Source organism: Electrophorus electricus, chromosome 24 (genome assembly GCF_041902795.1).
Source record: "Electrophorus electricus isolate QZ-2024a chromosome 24, ASM4190279v1, whole genome shotgun sequence".
Classification (NCBI taxonomy): domain Eukaryota; kingdom Metazoa; phylum Chordata; class Actinopteri; order Gymnotiformes; family Gymnotidae; genus Electrophorus; species Electrophorus electricus.
In genome coordinates this window covers 5,942,244-5,948,974 of record NC_137520.1, presented here as the reverse complement: position 1 = coordinate 5,948,974, position 6,731 = coordinate 5,942,244, and positions in this window count along the sequence as shown.

The following is a 6,731-nucleotide window of genomic DNA, read 5'->3' as shown; positions in this document are numbered from 1 at the left end:
AGAAACTCATTCTTGGATTTAAATATCCAGCCAAGGTTAGTGACAAACAATATCTGATCTGGAATCCTGTCTGGAAGCATTCCAAATTGTTTGTCTATGCAGACTGTCTTCTTCCTGCACGAGGCAAATGTGAAAGTATTAATGTATGTTCTCAATCATTCTCTTTAGTCTTTATTCTTGCCTTTATACCTCTTTAGTCTTTATACTACATTCAAATAACTGTTTCGTGAAGATCCTACAGTTTGCAGATGGCACCACCATAACTAACAGTGACAAACATGCCAACAGAAAAGTAGTCAAGCAGCAGGTGTCCTGGTGCAGTTCCAACCACCCGATACTCAACACAATACAGACTCTGTAGAAACTGTTGACTTTGGACGGATTGCCGCCTCCAAACTCCCCATGGCTCTATGGTTTCAATGTTGGAGTCACTCAGGTTCCTGGGCACCACTGTATCCAGAGACCTGAGGAGGGCTAGAGAGCACAGCATCTGAAAAATCCACACTACCACAGGCCCAGCTCTATGCCGAGTCCATCTTCAGCTGCTCAATAACAATCTGGGTTGACTCTTCTTCTCAGAGCAACGAGGCTCCAGTGTGAAGAGGATTATCGGGATAATCTGCTAACACTTCAGTACCTAAACAACAGCAGAGTCTCACTCTGGACACTACCTGTCACTCTGGACACTCTGGATATATATATATATATATATATATATATATATATATATATATATATATATATATATATATATATATATAGTACATAGCACTGTATCAACTTGCTATTACTATCCACTTTCATACTTCTATCTTATAATACCTCTCTTTTAAAATATGTTTATTTTATCTTGTTTAATTTAAGTCTGGTTTATTCCTTATTTTGTTTTTCGTTTGTGTATCTGTAATTGTATATATCTGAGCAGTGAATCAGTCAAATTCTTCCTATGTGTAAAAGTGATTCACTGACTCTTTTTTCAAGATTTTGGTAACACATAAAAGTGACAGCAACAAAGAATAATTAAATAGGTAAAATATAAAGATGAATTAATAAAATCTAAAACAAAGCTGGCTGTCAAAAATGTAATATTGTAGGAGTTTGTCAAGATAAAAGAAAAATGACAAAGACTGCAGGGTCAGCCAAGGCCAGTCTAATCAATCTAACCATTTTAAGGTATTCAAAAAGGATTCCCATGTGCTCAGAAGTGTTTTTATCATTTTAATTCACTCAGTTATTTCATTTGTATAATGAAATATAATGAAAGCCATCAGGGCTGCTATTGTGTGTAGGGAGAGGAGAATCCTGTGTCAGAGAATCCAAAGATAACCAAACTGTTATTTGGGGAAATATTTTTCTTCTGCATTTTTACAAACCATTTGAAAATGTTAAAGTAATCATGTTCTAAAGGACAGAACCAGAATAGCTGAGACAGTGATCCCTCAGCTATCTAATACCTATCACATTGTTGGGAAATAAAATGTAGATTTTAAACAGTTTAGTTTTGGAATAATAAAATATGTGAAGAACTTTGAACTTGTATCTGAAATGTATAGAGCAGTGATGTATTCTGGATAGCTTTCTTTCCAAATTTCTTCAGACAATTGCTCACTCAACTCTTCAGTCCATGTTTCTCTAAGGTGGGTGGTGCTTACATGTAAAGTGAAAGCAGAGATGTGAGAACAGTGAAACTCTAAATGTCTGGAGTCAGGGCAGGAGAGGAACAACCCAAATAGGGTATGGTCCTTTGGTTTGGTTAAAAACTGTGGAATGTTTTTTAACATAGCATTGAATTTGTAGATATTGAAAGAAATGTGAATTAGATTACATTTTGCTATGAGACAGAGGAAGCAGATCTGCCATCTATATAAACGTTCTTGATAAACTGCAGACCACTTACTCTATATACAGAGAATATATTATCTTATTGAGATAGAGCAAATACATGGTTGTAATAAATTGCTGAGTGGATGGAGGGTGGTGGTAGACTAAAAAAACCAAACATTTTATTTGATTTAAAATCCTCAGAGAGCTCATTCAAATAAAATAGTTGACAATCAAATTTGTTGGGGGCTATTTTTTACTTTGAAAAAAATTATCAAAGGAAGACAATTTTTTGATACTGACATAACCTCAATTTTCAACCACAATCGAGAGGTTTCACAATGGATCACCTGGAACATCTCACAGCCAATAAATAGCAGTGGCTGCCTAGTAATAATGTTTGAACATACATAGGCCTAAACCACCAACTGCAGTGGGTTGTTTAGGTTGCACTTTTGAAATATGGGTGTCTTATAAGTCCAGACAAATTATTGTTGTTTTAAAATATTGCAGGGAGGTAAATGGGGATATTTTTAAAAATATATAGAAAACTCTTGTTCAGAGAGAGAGAGAGAGAGAGCGAGAGAGAGAGAGAGAGAGAGAGAGAGAGAGAGAGAGAGAGATACAGACAGGAACAGAGGTTGAATTCAGTTGACAATATTTAGGTAACATGAATAAGCCTGCACAAGAATTAAACATTAAACTGTTTACATCTGAAACTGTTGACCTTTTTTGTCATCTAAGTTTTACCAGCAGATTATCAACTTAACTGAAAATGGCAGTTTACCACTTAAAGGTCTTTAGAGCTTTGGTAAATCACAATGGACTATACGAAACTCTACCAAGTGCCAGAATATCTGCACATCTCTCAACCCCTCATGCCTCATGCTAACAATGGTGCAAGTCGCAGGCTGGAACAGACAGAGCCTGGATCTCTGTGTTCCACTGGGCAGCATTCATTTAACTTTCACTGGCACTGTGGTAGCCGGGTTGTTTGACCCTGGTGCCCCGATGTCCTGAATAGCAAGGGATATAGCTGCAGGGACATGTGCATTTGTATGTCATTAGTTAATTTATTCTGCACCCTATGGGGTTTTCCAAACAAGTACAGGAAAGGCTTGACTCTATTTATCTCTTATTTGCTCTGTTATTGGGTGAGCCTGAGATGTAGTGTGTATTATTATTACAAAATGATCCTGTGCTGCCCTCTTCTGAAATGATTTAGGTGCTTGATGTTTCAAAATAATCATACACTTGAATGTGATAATCAAGAGCTACATAAGTCTCTTTTGATTTCTACCAAGGATTATTGGACCTGCAAGAGAGTATATATTCTATGAATATCCTGAGGGCATGATTAATAACTATTATAGATTTTATTATTTACAGCATTTAGCTGACACTTTTATCCAAAGCAAATTACAATTATTGCTTAGCAGTTGAGGGTTAAGGGCCTTGCTCAGGGGCCCAACAGTAGAAACCAGCAACCTTCTGAGCACAAGTACCTTAACCACTGAGCTACCACTGCTAATGATGACCTGGAGTCAAATTAATCTCCTAGACCTCGCCGTAGACTAGTTTTAAAAAGAGCTAAAAATGAGGTTAAAAAGTTAGGAAACTAAATGCATTTGTTTAATCCAAAATTTACATGCAAACGTCTTGAACAATATTACAAGTGTTTACAGAAATTTACAAAAATGCTTTTAAAAAATGTATTGTTGTGAAAAAAAATGTTTCTGATAAGTGTATCCAATTATTTCACTAGCAATGTATATAAGAAGGAAGTAATAAGCATGACAATCCCTGCATTGAGCTCCTGCATTTAACAATGATTCAGTGATTCACTACAGTGAGGCCTTGTACCCAGTAAAAGCACTGCTCAGCCGTATAGAAGGTAGCGCTCTTCAGCGTTGTATTAACTTATACAGACCAGCAGAGGTCAGACTTTCCTTTTCCACTCGTACGAAGCCTCAACCTTTTTGGAACATTTCTGCAAAAGAAAATAAAAATTATTTGAGAATTTCAAATTAATTTCACAGATGACAACTTAAGCAAATAAACCATGGCTAACACGGGATGCTTTGTCATGATGTCATAACCGTATTCACTTTTTTTGAAGACCATCATATAGTGATATGTAACAGACAGCAGACAATAAGCAACCTTTAGGTGTTATGCTGAAAAACATGTTTAATCAAGTCTTTTGTTATTGGTTTGCTTTAGATAAAGGTCAAGATATGGTTGGTTTATGGGCATAGAAAATTATGCTATGGTGAAATGGGCATAGAATTATACTATGGTGAGCCTGTTCTCATGCAAACACTCAGGTGTGGTGAAAGTGGAGTGGATGGGCACTAATATCTCAGGCTTCCATCATGCCTGTGGCACCGTTAATTCTTCCTTAAGCAGTTAGAGCCAAGTCTGCTGTGGTCCCTGCTAGCATTATGATCACCATGTACATACTGCATCAAACACTGCATCATTCAAACACTGCATCATTCAAACATGCCTAACAACCGAGTGAGTTCCTTTGTTGAACTGTGGTTCCAGTTCATGCCTTATGGATGAGCTTGAACACTTTTTAGGCATTAGCACATGCTACTCACTCGCCTGCAGTACAGAACCTTGTAAAAGGTGCTACACACAAAATATACTTGAATACAATTTCAGAGAACATAACGTCCTAGACAGGATGTGCCACTGACCTGGATGTTGAGCAGCTGGAGCTGGACTTGTACATGTTTGGCTGTTGTGGTTCGACTGCAGTGGCAATGGTAGGTGTATGTGTCAGATGGATATGTACTCACGTGTGTCAGGGATGGAGCTGTTTCACGTGTGTCAGGGATGAGGCTGTTACAATCTTTGAAAAATGCCAGAAAAGCTTCTTTGTTGGATGTCAGTGAGTGAATTGCTTCAGATAAGCCATACTCAGAATATTTACTGTAAGCCAGGTTAAACATTTTACAGACTCTGAATTTATATAAAAAACTGATAAAAAAAAAAAATTATATTCACCCAGCCTTACAAATTACTCTTTGCTACATGTGATTCTTTAAAACCAGATCAGAAGTTAATTAGTTGCTGTTCACCCTATTTTTATGAACAGACTGCAGTTCAAGAGCATGAGTGTTCTGTTTTTTGTATGTGTATTTCCTTCTTTCTGTTGAGGTCAAGGATCAGGTGCTGGGGGTGAAATAAATATCCACGGGCTTTCATTATCCTCGTCAGCGTTACGCTGGACCTGGAGCAGTGGGGTTATAGGATAAAGTTTCATAAAACAATGTGACACTAAAAGGAAGTCAATGTTAGTGGTGGTGAAAGATGATTGCATTTTGGGGGCCATACCGTTAATGGTTTTTTTTGGGGTGAGCAGAGGTTAAGAAGGAGAGCTGGCGGGCTGCAGGATGTGAAAGGGTGATGTGAAGGGGCACCCCTTAGACCTGCTTTACCACCCCATTAACCTCTGACCTCCTGTTGATCAGAGCCCTGATGGGAGCAGGGGTGCAAGGGTTTGACAGAGAGCAGAGATTCATGCAGGGAGAGCGAGAGGAATTAAAGAGGCCTCTCTGGGGGCTTAAAGCCATGCTTGAGAGAGAGAGAGAGAGAGAGAGAGAGAGAGAGAGAGAGAGAGAGAGAAAGAGAGAGAGACCTGTGACCCTGCATACACACATGGTCCACATTTGTGGGTTTGCGGGTGGCATGGTGCAAGAGCTAATCTGAAACAGCTCCTTTAATAAACAGGATGTAAGGGAGAGAGAGAGAGAGAGAGAGAGAGAAGAAAGACAGAGAAATAAAAAGGTGAAAGGGAGAGATCCTTCTGTTTCCTTCCCAAAACATATCAGACTATACTCCCAACCTTCTCCATCTTACTCTCTCACCTTCTCACAGGCTCACAGTCAAACACACACGTTGGCAATCCTTCCCATAAATACACAGAAAGGCTTAATCGCAGTACGATATTACAAGTGTTCAGCAACAGTACAGTAAAATGGTCCTCAGCAGTGGCATGTGGGCGGCGGGTAAGAGGAGGGGAAGGAGGGAATCTGCATCATTAGGTAACATGAGCCTGTCACGAGGCTCGATACTGAAGGAAGAACAAGAAATAAATGCAAACTGGCCAAACTCACAGGAATATAGTCAGAGTTGTTAGAATGTTTCTGTATCTAACTGGATTTTGTTTTCTAACCTTGTTCTTCGGACTCTTTCTGCGGTTTGAGCCAGAGGGAATGGGGGTGTGTAGGGGATACAGGAAGGTATGTCATTCTGAGTGCTGGCGTGTGCCATTTTTCCTGAAGCCACGCACAGCAAGCAGGTCAGAAGTGACCAGTTGGCTCAGAACAACTCGTGCAGAGGGTGATAAGTGAGTGATCCGTGTCTGTTTATTTTGTCCTTTTTATTGGTTAAAGCCTTCAGTGAAACACCCTTTGGAGACTGGCATGATCCCTCTGCCCACATGCTCTTAATAAATCCTGCCTTTCGGAAGAAAGGAAAATGTCATCTTTAGAATGTCCTCTATCTCTGATATAATGGAATGTCAGTAAAGGTATTTAAATGAACAAAAACCACATGCTCATTTTTTCTTTCTCTTCCTTGCATTCTTCGGTTTTTAGGGTTACAGTGTTTATTACAGTGACATTGTGGTTTATGTATTTGTTTAAAATTCATCCCTTTTGTTTGTTTTAAACTCAGAGCAAAACTCTCCCTATCATGTACTACAAGGAGCTTAGTCTCCTTATAGTTACATTTTAAAGCCCAAAATTAGAGCTTCAAAACACTATCGATCATTTAGCTTTATAGCAAAAATAATTTCCCGGTTGATTTAGAACTTTACTGTTCTAAATTCACAGAGAATACCTTAAGCATGTTAATGTTAGTTGCAAATATGTTACTCTAATGTGTTACTCTAATAC